This window comes from Panthera uncia, chromosome D4 (assembly GCF_023721935.1).
Source record: "Panthera uncia isolate 11264 chromosome D4, Puncia_PCG_1.0, whole genome shotgun sequence".
NCBI lineage: Eukaryota > Metazoa > Chordata > Mammalia > Carnivora > Felidae > Panthera > Panthera uncia.
Window position 1 is genome coordinate 46,387,217 of NC_064807.1, and position 18,451 is coordinate 46,405,667.

Here is an 18,451-nt window from a genome sequence, read left to right on the forward strand (position 1 = left end):
TGACTGTTACCAACACTAATCCTTAAAGTTAGAGATTTTGAATTCTGTGATACCATTATGCAATGTGTATGTGAATATTTAGGTTTCACATGGACACTTAATTTCATGTATAAAATAATTTAAAATTGAAAGTGTCCATATAAAATGTCTGGGCTTCTTGTAACCATGATTACACTTTTTTTTTTTCTAGAGAAATTTGCTATTAATATTAATCTTGAGTCACTTGTCTGACTATAAAAATAAAATTGATCATTTTAATCTCTTCAGTATAGTCATTATAGAACTTTGCAACCCAGTTACCTATGAGACATTTTGTTAAGGCAAATGTTAGCCGAGTTATGTGGTCCTTCCAAGAACATCTTATAAAGAAAATAGCTTGAAACAGTTTACAGGAATCATTAGTCAGTAGCTAGTATGACATTTCCAATTATTGTGAGTATAACGACACTTACAGTGTTTGCAGACTTTATATGAACTTATGAATTGCTAACAAGTAAATTAGACATTGATTATTCACTTTATAAATAGCCCACAGAAGCAAGAACAATATAAATATACACTGATAATACAGAGTGGGAAGCGATCTTAGAATTCAACTTTCCTACCTATTTTGAATCCCTTATTGAACTTTCTTTCTTTTTTTTAATTTTTAATGTTTATTTTTGAAGGAGAGAGAGAGAGAGAGACAGAGCACAAGCAGGGGAGGGGCAGAGAGAGAGGGAGACCCAGAATTCAAAGGAGGCTCCAGGCTCTGAGCTGTCAGCACAGAACCCCATGCCAGGCTTGAAGCCACAAACCGTGAGATCATGACCTGAGATGAAGTCAGAAGCTTGACTGACTGAGCCCCCCAGGCACCCCTCAAACTTTCTTCATGAATGGTCATTTAGTCTCCTTCTTACCAGTCACATTTTCTGCCATCCCCAACCATGGAACCCATTGGACTTCTTTTTGTTGCCTACACATTTCTGTGCCTCTGATCATGCTTTTTTTCCTGTCTGGACTTCTTTCCTCCCCTGCAACTTCCAAAATATTACTTGTTTGGCAATATAAAATATGACCTTCCCTGTGAGGGACCTTTCCCAATTCTGCCAAAGCAGCTAAAAACATCTTCTGTTCCCTTCCGTTGCTATGGCATTTGCCACACTGTACTGCTATTGTAACATACACACACTCACACACACACACACACACACACTTTTGTAACTCTCACTATACTATTCTTATGGGTAGGAACAGTTAAATTCATCTACAGATTTTTAGAACCTAGCAAAAAGTACCAATGTTTTCTGAATGAATATATGAATGAATCAATAATTTTAATTGGATCAGAAAAAGTAGCCATAAAATTACATATGCAAGAATTGAAAATTAAAAATCTGAGCTCCTAAGACAAAAATGAAGTATTGACACATGTGAGCTGTTTCTGAAACAATCATAATTCTCTAATTTTCTCTTTATTTTTTTAAAGGTAGATTGGTCAATGGTAGTCCCAATTCACTGAATGAGGTCAACCTAGAGACAGGTATAATGAAGCTACAAGTTTTCACTTTGCCTTGGAAGCGTCACAAATTGGTCAGGAAACAAATGTTAGTCTGCCTATGTCCTGTAGCATGCTGTTGAAATGCATGTCTTTATTCATGTTTGTGCCTATCAACAAGTGATAAAATGTTTAAAATAATAAAACTTGAATTTGGGGCAAATAGCCATTGTTTGCCATTATTGTCCCATCTTTTGTTTTCGTTTTGTTTTGTTTTTGGTCCCATCTTTTTTTTTTAATGTTTCTTAAACATAATTTATTCATTTTTGAGAGACAGAGAGAGACAGAGTATAAGTGGGGGAAGAGCAGAGAGAGAGGGAGACCCAGAATCTGAAGCGGGCTCCAGGCTCTGAGCTGTTAGCACAGAGCCCAACACAGGGCTTGAACCCATGAACTCTGAGATCATGACCTGAGCCGAAGGCAGACATCTAACTGATTGAGCCACCCAGGTGCCCCTTTTTGGTCCCATCTTGATAACAGGTTTAAGACTTTGCTAAAGTCAATAAATTATTATTCTTTCAATGTAACTCTAGCCAATGTAATAAGGCTAAGATTAATACATTTGCTAAATTTCTTTCATTGTGAAGCTATTGGAATCTGTTCATTTTGTAGCTGTCATTCTAAAATAAGCATAAGTGTCCATGGAGGCACGCAAGATGGCTTGGAATGATTTACATATTCAAGGAATAGACATGAGGAAAATAAAAATTATTAATCTGAGCTATATTTACACTTCTGTTGCTCTTTATTTCCATAATTAGAGGGGATTCTCTTAAAGTTATTATCACTGTTACAGTTTTTCATGCATTTTTAACCTTGAGCGTTATGTTTTTAAGTAATGTTCTAATTTGGTTAATATTTTCACAGAATGTAATTCTTGGTTATTTTCACCGAATGCAGTTTCTCAAGGAATGTTTCAAAATACAGCATTACCCATTCAATAATTTCAAACAAGACAGTGATAAATTTGCTGTTATTTAGCTTCTCTTTTAGACAGCATTTATTTATAGATAGAGTTCTGTTCTCAGAAATCTAAGTATACATTCATATATGTACATTATATATTTTATACATTGAAATAGCAAATTCTTTCAGGTACATTAAAGTAGAAATTGTTATGTAATGAATCTCTGGGTTATGATTGAAAGGAAAAAGTAACTAAACTAAGATAAAGCACCTTTAGGATTTTTAATAATCTTTATCTCAAGAAAATATGAATGTCTTCATCATTAAATGTAAAATTTTAAAAATATTAATTGGTATAATAATTAAATGTAATTTATAATTCTAAGGAATGAAAGAATAACAAACTAATAAAACCAAGTTTTAATAAAATACAGGTCAGCAAATAGGAAATAACAGAGTGAAAAAGATTTTCTGGGAATATCTAGAAAATCACTCACACATACAAATATATGAAGTTGCATAGGAGACATTGGAGGGCTAGTGCTAGTTGAATAAAAATTTTTAAAACCCTGAAAAACTGGATGTGTCTAAGAATTATATCAAAGTAGCATGACTTGAAGATATGGGGTTCAGAAAGTCATAATAAAAAGGTAGCTGAAATTAATAACTGGCAAGATGTCAAGGTGTGGGGTAATTAACCTCTAGAGATATCTTTCAACTCAACCAATAGTTTTTGTTCAATACTATAAAATTTCTTGGCTTTTTTTTTCTTGATGTCTGTGTTTTGCTAGATGTCTATGAATTCATCTAACACAATTCTGTGGAACTCAAAAGTTCTTTTAACTCTTCATGGTAAAGTCAACCAGTTTCTTCTTAAAAATAAAATGTATTATAGAGGTGTTCTTTTTTTGGAAGCAGGAGAGTTCTTGTGCTTATGCTTATTTTCATAGCTGCCTTAATGCTGTCTCTACTTTCCTTCTTATAATGGTCAGAAAAAAGTGCTTGGTGGGGTAAAATTTAAGCAATGATTATTTATTTGAGTTCTACAACAACCATAGCAAGATAGAGATGTGTTATTAATATTCTTAATCTTGTGGCAACTAGATTTGAGAGAGGCCAAGTGAGTTGAGTTTACCTGTCTAGTAAAAGAGGTGTTAACGCTGAAGCCAAGTCAAATACTGTTACATAATATTGGCACTTATTAGGCAAGTGATCTTGCAAAAGTTATTTATCTTCTGTAAGACTCAGTTGCTGATAATTAAAATGTGTATAATAATAGCTGTGACCTGATAGAGTTGTGCAAATTATAAAATAATCTGTATTAAGCCTTAACACAATGTTTGGCACTTGCACCTGACAATCCTTGACTCTAGATCAGAGGTCGGCAACCAGAGGTCCTCAGGGCAAATCCTATCTACTGTCTATTTTTGTAAGGCATATGAACTGAGAATAGTTTTTATATTTTAGATCGTTGAAAATGATCAAAAGAGCATTATATGAAATTCAAATTTTGTTGCTTATATATAAAGTTTTATTGGAACACAGCCATTCTCATTTGCTTATATTTTGTCTATAGCTGTTTCATGCTGCAACAGTAGAGTTGAAGAATTATAACAGAGACAATATGGCCTGAAAAGCTGAAAATTGATAGTTTGGCCTTTTATGTAAAAACTTGGTGGCCCCTGCTCTCAATACAAGTGCTCAGCTTTACAGCTCAAGCTACATTTCAACTGTTTGATTCCAGGAACAAACTATCTATCACATCTGATTGTTAGGGCTCCAGACTAGGAGTCATTGTACATTCTTCTTTTTCCCTAACCTTCCTACTTCCAATCTGTTAACAAGGTTTGTCAGGTCCATGGCCAGATAATGCTGTGAGTCCAGTCAGTCCTCTCTTCAACCATTACCACATGAAAGACTGAACATACAAACGGACAATGGTCAGACCACATGTAAAAACAGAACTCTGACCTACAACCTAAAGCAAACTATCCAGGGACCTAACCCTAGTATCTACAATAAATAGCCCAGGAAGCCAGCCTACTGCAACTTAGTCTTGCAGGAAGCCAGATACTATCTCTAGAGACAATCCAAGAAGATAAGCAATAACTTCCTGTAACAATCAGACCCAAATAGCCAGGACTTCATTAACAATTGAGAGCTTCCCTAATTTTTGTTTCTGATTTCAATGTAGGACTAAGTAGAAAATGCCAAACATGTACAAATTACGCACAGATATACCCTGCTTCTGGTCAGCCTGCCTATAGCCTCCCTATGCTGACAACTTCCAATCAAAGCATACCTGAGTGCCCCCCCCCCCCCCCCAAATAAAGCTTTCCCAACCCTCCATCTGGCTTTGAGTCTCTGCCAGAATGAAAGTGATGATGGCTGACTCCCTTGTGATAGCAAGCTCTGAGTGAGTAGCCTTTACTCACTTGGTTAGTTTTACAACAATGTAGAAGTCACACCATAGAAGCTACTAAAAGGCGCTTTTCTGTCCCTTGTCCTTTGGCTTGGCTCTCTTTCTTGCCTCCTTACACTTTGCACCCAGCAGGAAATGGTCCTTTTGAAATGTTAAATCGGATCATCTCAAGGCTGAGTTTAAAACCCTGTCATTGGACTTAGAATAAGATCCAAACACCTACCTAAGCCTAAAAGCCTTTTGCAGCGTTTCCTACCTACTTTAAAAAATTTTTCAACTCTTGATTATCTCCCCTTTATTCACTTTGTTTTAGGTGTACTGTCTTAGTTTTTGTTCTTTCAACCCATCCAGCTCTGTTGTTGATTGATCTCCTAGATCTTGCAAGGCTAAAACCTTGCATTTTCAACTCTGCAAAAAGACCTTTTCCTACCACCAGATTCTAAAGTAGTTCCTCTCATCCCAGTCTCACCCCTTAACTTCTCTAATAGTATATTTTATTTTTATCAAAGCACTCAGCAGCATCTGAAAATACCTTGTTTATTTTATATCTGTTTACTATCAGTTTCCTATTCTACTAACTACTCTTTTAGAGTAGAAACTCCATCTGATATCTTGTCAATGATAGTTGCTGTATAAAAAGGAAATTTTTCTCTGTCTGTATCTGTTTGCTGCTATAGCTCTCAATTTGTAATGTTTCCTAAATGGGGAAGGGGTGGTTTGATGGACTTTCCTCAAAATCCCCGACAACACATATAGACTTTTTTTTCCCACTGAAGATGAAACAATATTATCATAGTTGACCTCCTTTTTCTCTTTATCTTAACGCTGCTTGTACGTATTGGCTCCCTTACTCTTTTAATAACTCATATATTATTTAACTATACCATTGGGATGGATGTTTCTAATATTTTATTATTGCAACGATACAATAAATACTTTATTCTTTTGTTCATTTGTACAAGTATTTCTGCAGAGTAGTATGCATCTTTTACATTTGACAGATATTGCCAAATTGTTTGCTAAAGAGCTGTACAAATTGGTATGCTTCTCAATAGCACTTGTTTCCCTGTATCTTAACCAACACTGGATATCGTCAAATTTCTCATTTGGGTCAATCTGATATGTGAAACAAGATATTACATTACTCTTTCTAATTTTTTTCATTCAATATATGAACATATTTACTTATACGTATTGATCATTTTTATTGTTTTTTCTGTACATTGCCAGTTCATATCAATTTTTTTTTTTAAATTGAATGTTCTTTTTCTTTTTGATTTTGTGAGCTATTTAAAAAATTCTGAAGTTGTTCCTTTTCCTCTTGTATATGTTGTAAATATTTCCAACTTGTCACTTACCTTTTTACTTTACTTCTGGCATCTGATAGGCAAATCTATTAATTTTTTCTTTATGGCTCTTAGTTTTTCTGTCTTGTCAATGAAGAACTTCTTCAATCAAAAACTATAAAAATATTTCCCTATAGTTTCTTCCAGTAGTTTTATAGATCATTCATCCATCTATTCTTTTATCTAACTGTAAGTGATCTAAATTAAATCTTCCCTTAGTAGATAGCCAACTATTTTAACATTATTTCATGAGTAGTCAATTTTCCAATTGAAATGTTAATTTTATCTTATCCTAAATATCCATATGTATGCACGGTTATTTCTTGATTTTTAATTTTCTCTTTGAAGGAAAATTGAAGAATAGGATATATGCAAAAAGTACAAAAAAGATTGTAACTAAAAAGCTTGTTGACTTTTGTAAGGCAAACAGATCATATATAACCATGAGATAGGGCAAAAAATATAATTATCACTATTTCAGAAACATCTGTTTTCTAGGTAGTTAATTTTGTCTTCAAATATTGACAACGATGTCTTTTAAAAATGTATCTTTCTTTTGTTCCTACTGTATTAAGAACGTCTCCTGAAATGTTAAAAGCAAGGCCCTCCTTGTCTTATTCCTGTTTTAAATAAGGAAAGCCTTTGATCTTTTATTATTTTAATGTGAGGCTTGCTTCAGGTTCTTGGTAGATTCTCCTCAATAAAGCAAGATTTATTTCTATTCCACATTTATGAACATTTGAAAAGACATACATAGGAATTAAATTTTTGTGAGGCAACAGGCAGAATTGTGCACTGACGTTGTCCACAGCTGATGTTGTTTAGGCTGGCTTGCTTAGACATCAGGCTAGTTGTCTAGAAGGATGCTTCTTCTACTTTAGCAGGAGAAAACTCACTGAAATGCAGACACCCCATCCTTACCGGAGGGACTGCAGCATCCTACCACCCCAAAATCTTCAGTAAGACAGATGGCTGACCTTCCCAGGTAATTTCTATAAACTGCTTTGACTCCAAATCCAGAGAGCCAGGTGCTAAGCAGCTGAGTGTTCTATCCATCCACAAGTTTGACTCTCATGCTTGAATTTTAAGGAAGAGATGAGGATACGGATGTGGTAGAGGTGTAGGGGTTAAGTTGCCTCTGCTAGAACCGTCTGCATATCCTCTGAGTCAGCAGTGCCCTGGCTTGGTTGGCCTCCCTGTGACATGTTGGAAGGATTAGGGGTGTCCATGTATGCCATCTCTTCTCTTGCTAGCCACTGAAATACCTGTTTCCCTTTCTCCCCAAAAGCGTATTCCTTAACCCATGTTGCGTGACATTGTGGAATTCATCCTGAACTCTGTGGGTACAGATGGTGCCTCAGACTGGAACCACCAGGTGGGGAAATTATATAAAATGTTTTAGCATTTATCAAGATTGTCATATTTTTTTAAGGCAATCTGTTAATGATTTGAATTATATTAATAGATATTTTATTGTAGAACTTTTCCTTCTTGTGATAAACCCTAATGTCTTAGAATCCGAGGCCTGATGTGCCAATATTTGTTTGTCATAACAATTTGTATTCATGAGTAAGAGGTAGCTATAGTGTCTTTGTAAATAATAATGATTTTGATACAAAGTTGGATAAGCTTTTCATCTTTATTCCTATGTTCTGAATCTATTCTTTCTAAATTTGGTATAATTGACCAATAAAACTGGGTCTTGTGCACTTTGGGGGAAGGGTAGGTGTTGACTATGCTTTCAATATCTTTTTTCATTATCGTTTAAGTTTCTTATCTCTTTTAAAACTCAAATTCTGTAGCTTAAGCCCTTCTGAGAAATTTTCTGTAACTGTCCATTTCATCTAATTCCCTCCACCCCAACCTATCGGGACAATCTCCATGTTACTGATTTTACTTTAAAAAATATCTCCTAATGTTCCTTTTCTTGTTTGTAATTTTATTTACTGATATTTTTTAACCTTTCTTTAAAAAAGATTTTCTGAAGTTTTGGTTTCTAAAGAACTAGTTTTTAAATTCTTTCTGTTTTTTCCTATATTTTTAACCCATTAATTATTGTATTATCTTTATAAATATCAACTACTTATTATAAGTTGATTCTGTTATTGTAATTTGGCTCCTTGTATTAAATGCTTAGTTTATTTATTTTTAATTCTTTCTTGACAGCTAATAGATGCATTTAAGTCTATGATTTTTTTTTTGCGAAGTGCTTCTTTGCTCATCACATAGATTTTGTCAGTAATTTCTTAATAGTCTCTATTTTCATTTTTGATTTCCTTTTTAATGTAAGTAATTTAGGTGGGTACTTTTAAATTTCAAAGACACAGATTTTATTTTAGCTGCTTTTCATCTCACATATTAAGCGACATGTTTTTTGATTCATAATATATTTCCACTTTTTCCCCAAGTCAGTACATTTGGTAAGCTCTGTCTCATTTTCCTGAAAGTTGCATTGTATTATGTTTTATGGATGTATCATAATTTATTTAACCATTACCATATAGGTAGAGATGTAGATTCTTTAGAATTTTTGCTTTTGCAAAGAGTACTACAAAATATCCTATACTTCTATGTGCATGTGCAAGTACTTCTTCAGGAGAGCACCCCAAATTGGAATCAGGGCCGAAACTTATATTTTAAATTAGATAGATATCATCCAATTGGGCTTTAAAAGGCTTTATTAATATACATGTACAATAATGCTATTTTACTTCATCCTAACCATCAGTAGATGTCAATTTTTTTTTTTGGTGCCAATCTGATTGTAGTAAGAAGAATAATGGCCACCAAAGATGCCCATGTCAACCTGACAACCTGGCAAATTTTACTTGGATTGTGATTAAGGTATGGACCTTGAGATGGGGAGATTATCCTTATTATCCTATGTGGGTGGGCCCAATATAATCACAAAATATCTTGGGAAGGGAAGAGTGAGGCAAAAGAGGCGGTCAGAGAAATGCAACATGAAGACTTGAGCCACTGTTGCTGGCTTTAAAGGCAAAAGTACGAAACTGTGAGCTAGGGAATGTGGTAGCTTCTAGAAGCTGGGGAAGACCTTCGGTAGCCAGCAAGAAAAACAAGACCTTAGTCCAGGACCACAAAGTAGTGAATTCTATAAACAACCCAAATAAACAGAAAACATAGTTCCATAGAGCCTCCAGAAAAGAAGGTTGCATACCATCACCTTGACTTCAACCTGCTGAGATCCATGTTGGACTTCTGACCTATAGAACTGTAAGATAATAAATTTGTGTTGTTTTAAGCTACTAAATTGTGATAATTTGTTACAGCAGAAATAGAAAATGAATATACCCATGCTTAGGTTTTCCTTCCTACACAAGTAGTAGGTGGAGCATTTTGTTTTTAATTTACAGTGTTAGTAAATCATGATTAGGTTGAAGGTCTTATTTTTAAATTGTGTTGATATTTCTTTTGAGGACTAGTGTGCTAGTATGGGTTGTGTCCCCTGATTGTACCCTGACCGATACATTGGTATATGTAAGTGTTCTGTTTTTATCTGAAAATAATGAATATTCACTGTTCATTTGGGATAAAATGATATATTGCTATGTTGACTTATTAAACTTAAATAGTTATTCAAATCCTTTATATCTTTACTTATTTTTTTTACTGTTTGCTTTCCATTCATTCAGCTTTGCATATGCTTATTGTCTTTCTCTTTTCATTACTTTTCCTGGAGTTTGCTATAGTTCTTTTTTATTTATTTATTTTTCTAGTGCTTCAAAGTTATAGTCTTTATTTCTATTCTTTTAATATTTATCCCTGATATTGTTGCCATGTATATTTAAGCAAACATCTAACGTTCATATATAACACCCTTCCTGTACATTTTGGTACCTTTGACCTCCTGAATAACATTCTAGAATAGAACACTTCCGTATTGTGTCTTTGTTTAGCCTGGAAAATTAGGCATTATCATCATTATTATATTTGTTATATAATACAAAGTATTTTGATTAGATTTATCCACTTGTCAATCACTTTCTTTTTTCTTTGTTTTTGGTGTGTTACAGATGCATTACAACTTTGAAGGTCCGAATTTCTTCTGATCCTATTTGGAATACATTGTGTTTCTTGTATTTGTGAGTTCATTATCTTTTATCAGTTTTAGAAAATTCTGTTATCGTCTCTTCAAATGGTTCCTGTCTTCTATTTTCTTTCTTCTTTCTCGGGAATTTGATTTGATCTATGTTAGACCTTCTCATCTTATCCTCTGTGTCTTGAGTCCTTTCCACATTTTCTAATCTCTTTAATCTCTATGTTGTCATTAATTGTGTTTATCAGTGTCTAATATGCTGCTTTATCCACTGATATACTGATGTCAACAATTTTATTTTACATTTCCAAAATTCTATTTGCTTATTTTAAAATCTAGTCACTCTTGCTTGCTCATTTTTCTATTTCCATTAAAAAAAACTATCTTATACAAGTTCTTTTATGGTGTATATCTGATAATTTCAATACAAGAAGTTCTTGGGTATTTAAGTTTGTGTTTATTATTGACTATTGAGTTTCATTCATAGAAACCTGTTTTCTTCTGTGTTTCCATTTCCTAGACTATAGGCTCATTTATGTTTGATCTGAATTTGTGGGAATCTTAAGGGCCAAAATTGCTGATGCTTTCCCCCAGAATGTATTTGCTGTTTCTTCTTCTGGAGACTAGTCACTAGAGGGTACTAGTGACTTTAAACCAGGAATGCGGTCACCTTGGTACACTTGGGAACCAAGGCCTAGTGCAATGCTGGAAACTCATCTTTCAGGTACCCCTACCTTTCATATGTTCCTAAAACATATGGTTTCTTGCTTAGTTACAGCTTTCTTTTTTCTTTTTCTCTTGGAGTTTTCCTTAATTCCCTGAAAGATCAACAAAACATTAAAACGATTACCCTGCAAACATTTAAAAAAAAAAAGTTTTTTTAAAATTACCCTGGATCTAAATGTTTTGTAGTGGGAAGTCCTTCAAGATATCTGTTGCTTCATACTCCCTGAAATAGAAACTACCTTCTTGAATTTCTAATACAGATTGCTTTTTATATTTTAAATCTATATAATTAAGTACATTGATATTCTGTTATTCAGCTATTTTATTACATATTTATTTTAGCAGGTACAATTTGAAAGTTTCAATTATTCTTTTTTATTGTTGCTTATCATTTATTTTTTTACTTAAGTTTTGTTTGTTTGTTTGTTTGTTTTGTATTTGAGAGAGAGAGAGAGAGCACATGAGTGGGAGAGGGGGCAGAGGGAGTGAGAGAGTCTTTAGCAGGTTCCAGGCTCAGCACAGAGTTCCACACAGTGCTATATCCTGTGACCCTGGGATCATCACCTGAGCCCAAATCAAGTTTATGGTTTTGTAGAAATAGGGATTGAGTCTTATGACTGGGTGGCATTTTTGTAGGATGGATTTTTCTTTTTTATGAGGAGGCTCTTCGTCTTTGTGATGGCTGTTATTTCACTTGTCTTAGGACTTACTCTGTTTTCTCTCTGGTATAGAACTAGGTAATGAATGAATCTGCCTCCTTCTCACGGTCCACTTTTCCACCTAGCTCTCACTGGGAGAGATCATGTTTATGATCATAAGCATAAACATGATCATATTTATGATTATGATTTTTTTTCGGGTTTCTAAGGAAAAACTCACCTTTGGGGAACTACTCTTTTACATGATTTTTGGTTACTTTTGAGGTTTTTGATTTCTTAGCTCTTTTGGATTTTATGCAAGGTTCATAAAAACACACTCACACACACTCAGTAGCTCTGTCCCAAATGCGTTGCAGAGGAGGGACCTTCCCAAACCAGGCAAGGAGAATGAACTGCGCATGCGCGGGCCACAAAGCTGTAGCCTTTCTAGAGCCCTGCCAGCCCCGGGCTGCTACAGGGCTTCTGGCGTGAAGCCCTGGGGCCCCAATCTTACGTCTGCTAAAGTCCAAGGCCGCAGCAACCTGAACGCGCCATTCCAGTCTGAAATCAGAAAATAAGGTGTGTCAGGCCAGCAGACGACCTGCGTGGGAACCCACCTGATAATACCCTGTGCTGTCAGACTTGGCTGCCTGTTTCTCCTTTTCCTGCAGACGTGAGTACAGTTCCCTCCAAAGACCACTTACCTCTACCTCCGTGCAAATCACAGGCCACATCACCTTCACCTGCCTAGGGTCTCTGATAGCTAAAGGAGCTGGGCCTCTCACACTTGGGCATGCACAGATCTAGGGCCATAGGGGATTGGCAGTACTCCATCCCCACTCATGAGAGAAGGGCTCACCACAGCCTCCATAGTCCCCAGGTGCAGACCTCTCACTGACACACACCAGCCTTCCAATACAACAGCTTGATGTCTGAAGTACAAGAGAGTAGACACTATCACAACTACACCTGGGCGGCTATCCCAGTGAATGAAATGGAATCCCACTGAAGCCTTCAGAGCACAATTTGAACCCAAGGGGAAAAAACAGCCCTTACTCCCAAGATCTGCTGACTAGTTCACAGTCTACAGTGGGTCCCTAAGGCACCTTGGGCACCCCATCTGGACACTGCTCTGGTAAGGAACAAAATGCTCAAATTAGTGCACCTCTCAGCAGTAGGGGGAATAAAAAAAGAAACACTCTCACAGAGAAATGCAAAAACCCTAGGTACTCACGCACATCCTTAGGGCTAGATGTTTCTCCTGGCAGCTGCGAGGAGTCTGCATTTCATCCTAGGAGAGCATCTCTGTTCACCAGTGTTTTCCCTGGAGAGCAGCCTCAGGGCACTACTGTCTGTTTCTGACCCAACCCATTCATTAGCACCCTGTGATGGGGGAGCTGGCTCCTTAACCCAATGCACCCCCCATCCCTCCCAGTCAGGAAATATTTTCTCCTTTGCACACCACCTAGGATGCTCAGGGACACGGCAGGGGCCAAGTCACGGTGGGTGGAGTCTGGGGTTCCCCAGGAAGGCAAACAGGGTGCAGTTGGAGCCCACAGGGTATGGTATGTGACTTCCTGTATGTGGGGGAGTAAGTACAGGTCCTGACGGTAGGGCAGGGAAAGGATGGGCTGGCTTGCGCTGCGTGTCAAGGGTGGCTCAGAAAATAGCAGAATCTGGCCCAAGGAGAGGCCGCCACAACCATACTTCCCAGTGGAAGCCCCAGGGGGGGAATCTAGGGAGATCTATAAGGCAGTAGGGAAGTCATGGGATGAAAAACACCTGGTGCCTCGGTGCCAAAGGCTCCTTTCTCCAGAAGCGTCCGTAAGGAGTTTGGCTCACACCCAAATCATGCAGTCCCCAATCCTCTGGACTCCTTCTGTGTCAAGAGTCACAGCGCAATGGTGTTTCACCCTAGCAGCCTGGCTGGGTGCAGGGAACATGCTCTGGATCAAATGCTGTGCACCAGAGTGAACTGCACATAGGTGGTTCCCCAAACTATACCCTTCTTAGAGCCCAAAGGGCCCAGAGCAGGCAGGCAGGCTCCTGGCTTAGAATCCCGGGGCCCCAATCTGCCATCTGCCAAGATCCAAGGCCACGGCCAACCAGAATGCATTTTATACTTAAAAAAAAATAGCAACATTTTAGAAATATCATTCATATAGCATACCACTCACCTATTTAAACTGTATAATCAGTGATTTTTAGTAGACTCAAAAAGTGGTGCAATCATCATCACTATCTAATTCCAGAAGTTTTCATATTTTGTCACCTCAAAAAGAAACACTATATATTGGCAAACACTTTCCATTCCTCCCTCCCCTCAGCCACAAGGGATTTACTTTCTGTTCTGACAGATTAATCTATTTTGAAAATTTCATATAAAAGGAATCATACAGTGTATAGTCTTTTATGTCTGGCTTCTTATGCTTACCATAATGTTTTGAAGATTCATCTGTGTTGTGCCATGTATCAGTACTTTATTCCTTTTATGGTTGAATAATATTCAGTTACCTGGGTATACCACATTTGTTTATCCTTTCATCAGTTGATGGATGTTTGAGGTATTTCAAACTTTTGACTGTCTTGAATAATGCTGCTGTAAATATTCATGTACAAGCTTTTGTGTGGACATATATCTGTTTTCAATTCTCTTGGTGACATGCCTAGGAGAGGAATTGTTGGTCCATATAGATAACTCTATGTTTAATTTTGAGGAACTACCAAACTGTTTTACAAAGTGGCTATAATTTTGCATTCCTGCAAGGTATGTGTGTGGCTTCCAATTTCAACACATGCTTGCCAATGTTTGCTATTATACATCTTTTTGATTGTAGCCATTCTAATGGTTATGAAGTGGTGCCTCGTTATGGTTTTAATTTGCATTTGTCTGATAACTGATTTTATTGAAGATCTTTTAATGTGCCTGTTAGACTTTTTTATATCTCCTTTGAAGAAATGTCTATCTGGATCCTTGCCAGTTCTTAAATTGGGTTTTTGTCTTTTTATCATTGAGTTGTGATGTTTATATGGTCTAGATACAAATCCCTTGTTATACATATATATGATTTGCATATAGCTCCCATTCTGTGAGTTGTATTTTCACCTTCTTGAGGTATTCTTTTGAGCAAAACATTTTGAGTATTCATGAAGTCCACTTATCTATTTTTCTTTGGTCTCTTATGTTTTTGATATCTTGTCTCAGAAAATATCGCCTGATCCCAAGATCACAAAGAGTTAGTCCTAAGTGTTTTTTCTAAGAGTTTTATAGTTTTAGTTCTTAAATTTAGGCCTGTGATCTATATTGCGTTAATTTTTGTATGTGGTGTGAGGTAGGGACATTTTTCTAACAATTTTCTTTAATTCTTTAGATATGGCTAAAAATTCTTTTAACGTAGTTATAATAGCCAATTTAAATTCTTTATCTAATAAGTTCATAATCTGGGCTTCCCAAGGACAGTTTATATTAATTGCTTTTCCCTCAGGTGTATTGGCCATATTTCCCTGTTTCTTTGAGTGTCTTATACTTTTTTTTGTTGGGAAGTGGACATTTAAAATAATGTAATGTGGCAATTTTGGATATTAGATTCCCCCTACCTTTGGGGTTTCTTGTTGCTATTTGTTGCCATTGTTTTGTTTGTGACTTTCCTGGAATAATGTAAAGTCTGTGTTCTTTGTTGTGTCTGACCACTGATGACTCCACTTGGTTAGCCTACTGGTCAGCTCGTGATTGGACAGAGATTTATTAAAATGCCTTATATGGATACGTCTCCCAGCCTTTGCTGAGGGGCTCTGTGTGTGTTGGGCATGTCTTGAATGTTCTTACAGGCAGCTTATAACTCTGCCTTAGCTTTAACTTTCTGATGGTCCAGAGCCTCAAGGTCAACCAGAGGTGAGAGATAAGTATGTTCTTAGGTCTTCCTGGATATGCACATAATCCTGCACATGCATGTGGCATTCATTGTACTTTCCAATAATACGTCAGAGTGTTTCAAAGCCCCCTTTGGACACTTCATTCCCCAGTTTTTCCTTTAAGCTTTTTTTGGTCGTCCTCTTATTAGCTGTAACTGATAATACTGCCTCAGGAAACTACTACATTAAACAATTGCCACATTAAGTGACATTAAACATTGTTGATTATTTTCAACAAATGCCTCGGAGATAGGTCAATTTGCACAGAGTGCCCTCTGCATCAGGTTAAATAAAGACAAATCTTGAGAATGGTGCTTTTCAGGTTGCTATTAAATAGGTCAAATAGTAACATTCTCTGGGCTTTGGGGGAAGTCCTAAACCCATTTTGCCCTCTCAGTGGTTGCTAAGCTCAAGGGTTTCACAGTTACCATCATTGTGAAGCTGTTGGCTTTCAAGCCTACTGCAAGGCCTGGAAGAGAAGGTGGGTTGAGAGCAAGTTAAAATGCCACAAAATGTGCTTTTTAAAATAAAATTTCAGCTGTTTTTCTTTTTATTTATTTATTTCTTCACATTTATTAAATATTGAGAAACAGAGAGATACAGAGAGTGAGCATGGGAGGGGCAGAGAGAGAGGGAGACACAGAATCTGAAGCAGGCTCCAGGCTCCGGGCTGTCAGCACAGAGTCCGACTCAGGGCTCGAACTCACAAACTGCGAGATCACGACCTGAGCTGAAGTTGGACACGTAACCGACTGAGCCACTCAGGTGCCCCTCAGCTGTTTTTCTTGGAAAAACAAACACTCACTGGACTATGGCAAGTCTTAATTTCAGAGTTCTGAAAAAAGTTGGTTTTCATAAGTTTTCTACTATTCTTCCTCATTGCTTTTACAGAGAGGCAGATTTTCAGAAGTTCTAACTGCCATTCGTGAAGTGCTCTGATGTATTGAATGTGGTTCTATTTTCTAATTTGGTGTTTTATTATACTCTTAATTTTGAAGACAATTTAAAATATGGAGTAATACAAATATTGCCATAAAGAAGCATAAAAGACAACAATATACCTTGCTGTCATAGTCTTTTTATCATTGTTGTACTTCTTTGGAATTTATCAATAATACAAAATTCCCATGGTTTATTAATTGGCTGTTTCTGTCCTGTGAAGTTTTCTGTCTTAAGAAGCACTCAACGAAATTGACAACCTGGATTCATGGCTAGGAGTGCAGGCTTTGTTTTACGAAAAACATGGGTTTAATCTTTTTTTCTTATGAGTGTATGCCTTTGGAAATATTGTTAATGCCTCTGACTTTCAATCATTTCATTTATAAAATAGAAATCATAATATATACCTCATAGGGTTATGTTGAAGATTGAATGACACAATGTATATAAAGCTTTTTCCTCAATAAATGGCACCTATTACTGTTTAAAATTGAAACTGGTGGTTTGGATATAATTTCATTTGGGGAAATTAGCAGGTGGGATGTTTTATTCATTGTCAGAAATGTAACGTCCTCCCACCTCTTTCATTTGGTTACTTTGAAATTTTCCATAGTAATTTTTCTGCTGTGATTTTTTTGGTATCATTTATTTATATATTTCAGTTCTAAAGCACAGCAGAGTCCTTCCTGTCATAGTGTCCCCACCAATTGTACCCATCTACTTCTTCCTGAGGGGCAGGAAACCTAGTAGAGGCTACTTTTTATCCTGAGTGAGCAGAAGATTGAACACTCATAGGCTTAACACTTACGGTACCATAATAATTTTAAATGTATAACTGTCATGCTAATAGTACACTCTGATGTTTCACAGAATGTTCTATGTCTTTGCTAGATAAGTATATATAACCAGTCCTAGAGAGCAGTAGCATCCATGTGTCAAAATATTATTCGCTTTTGTATTTTCCAATATTAGATAACACAGTTACCCTGTAGTAGTAGATACTAAATATAACTAATAGATAAAATGAAAAGGTTATCACTTTCCAATTTCCAGTACTACTTGCACAAATAATAAGTGACGAAAGTTAAATTCTGTAGCACTCACAGAAGTAACAAATAACAAATTTAAATTAAGTAAATGTATATGCAAACGTTTATTTAAATAGTTTTCTCAAATAGAACAAAAAATATTCCACATGATCTTGCTTTTGGGACTCATAATAAATAATTGTACATTATTTTGTTAAGCTATGTTTGAAATCCTAGGTACTTGATGCGCTGATATTTGTGATAAAATTATAATTTTTGTTACTAAGACTAACTTTGAGTTTCCCACTTACGAGGTATACTGGTGGCATCTGTAGTGCTTTTTTTAGGATACAAAGATATCCCCCCCCCCCCCCAAGTAAAAATTAGAGGAAGGCTAATATTTATAGAGGGACTGAATGTTCCAGATATAGTGATGAGAAATTCTTCACACATTACTTAAGCTCTACCCCAGTCCTGATGAATAGTAATTACTATTTCTTTCCTTTTTTTTTTTTTCCAGATGAGGAAATTTTTTGCTTAAAGAAGTTAAATATTTTGCCAAAGGTCATACCATAAGTAGAGATAGTGCCATGATATTAACCTAGATCTACCAAATACCTAATTCCATGCCATTTTTGAAATACTTTTCTGAGAGCCATGTAAAGAATCATGCTCAAGATTAAGGAAGTAAACTAATATTTTTATGAAATCAAAAATATTAGAGAACATTTATGTAATTTTTAGGATAGCATAAGTGGTTCAAGAGTGACAGCAGTAGTATCTTTCCAGATGTTGATAGGTAAGGGAATAAAAATAAGGCCATGTTACTTTCCTTCATCCTTTTTCCCTCAACACCCCCCCCCAATTTATGAATTTAATTTAATATTTTAGTTGGTTATAAAACAAAAACCCTAAATATATGTCCTATTTCTGTGATACA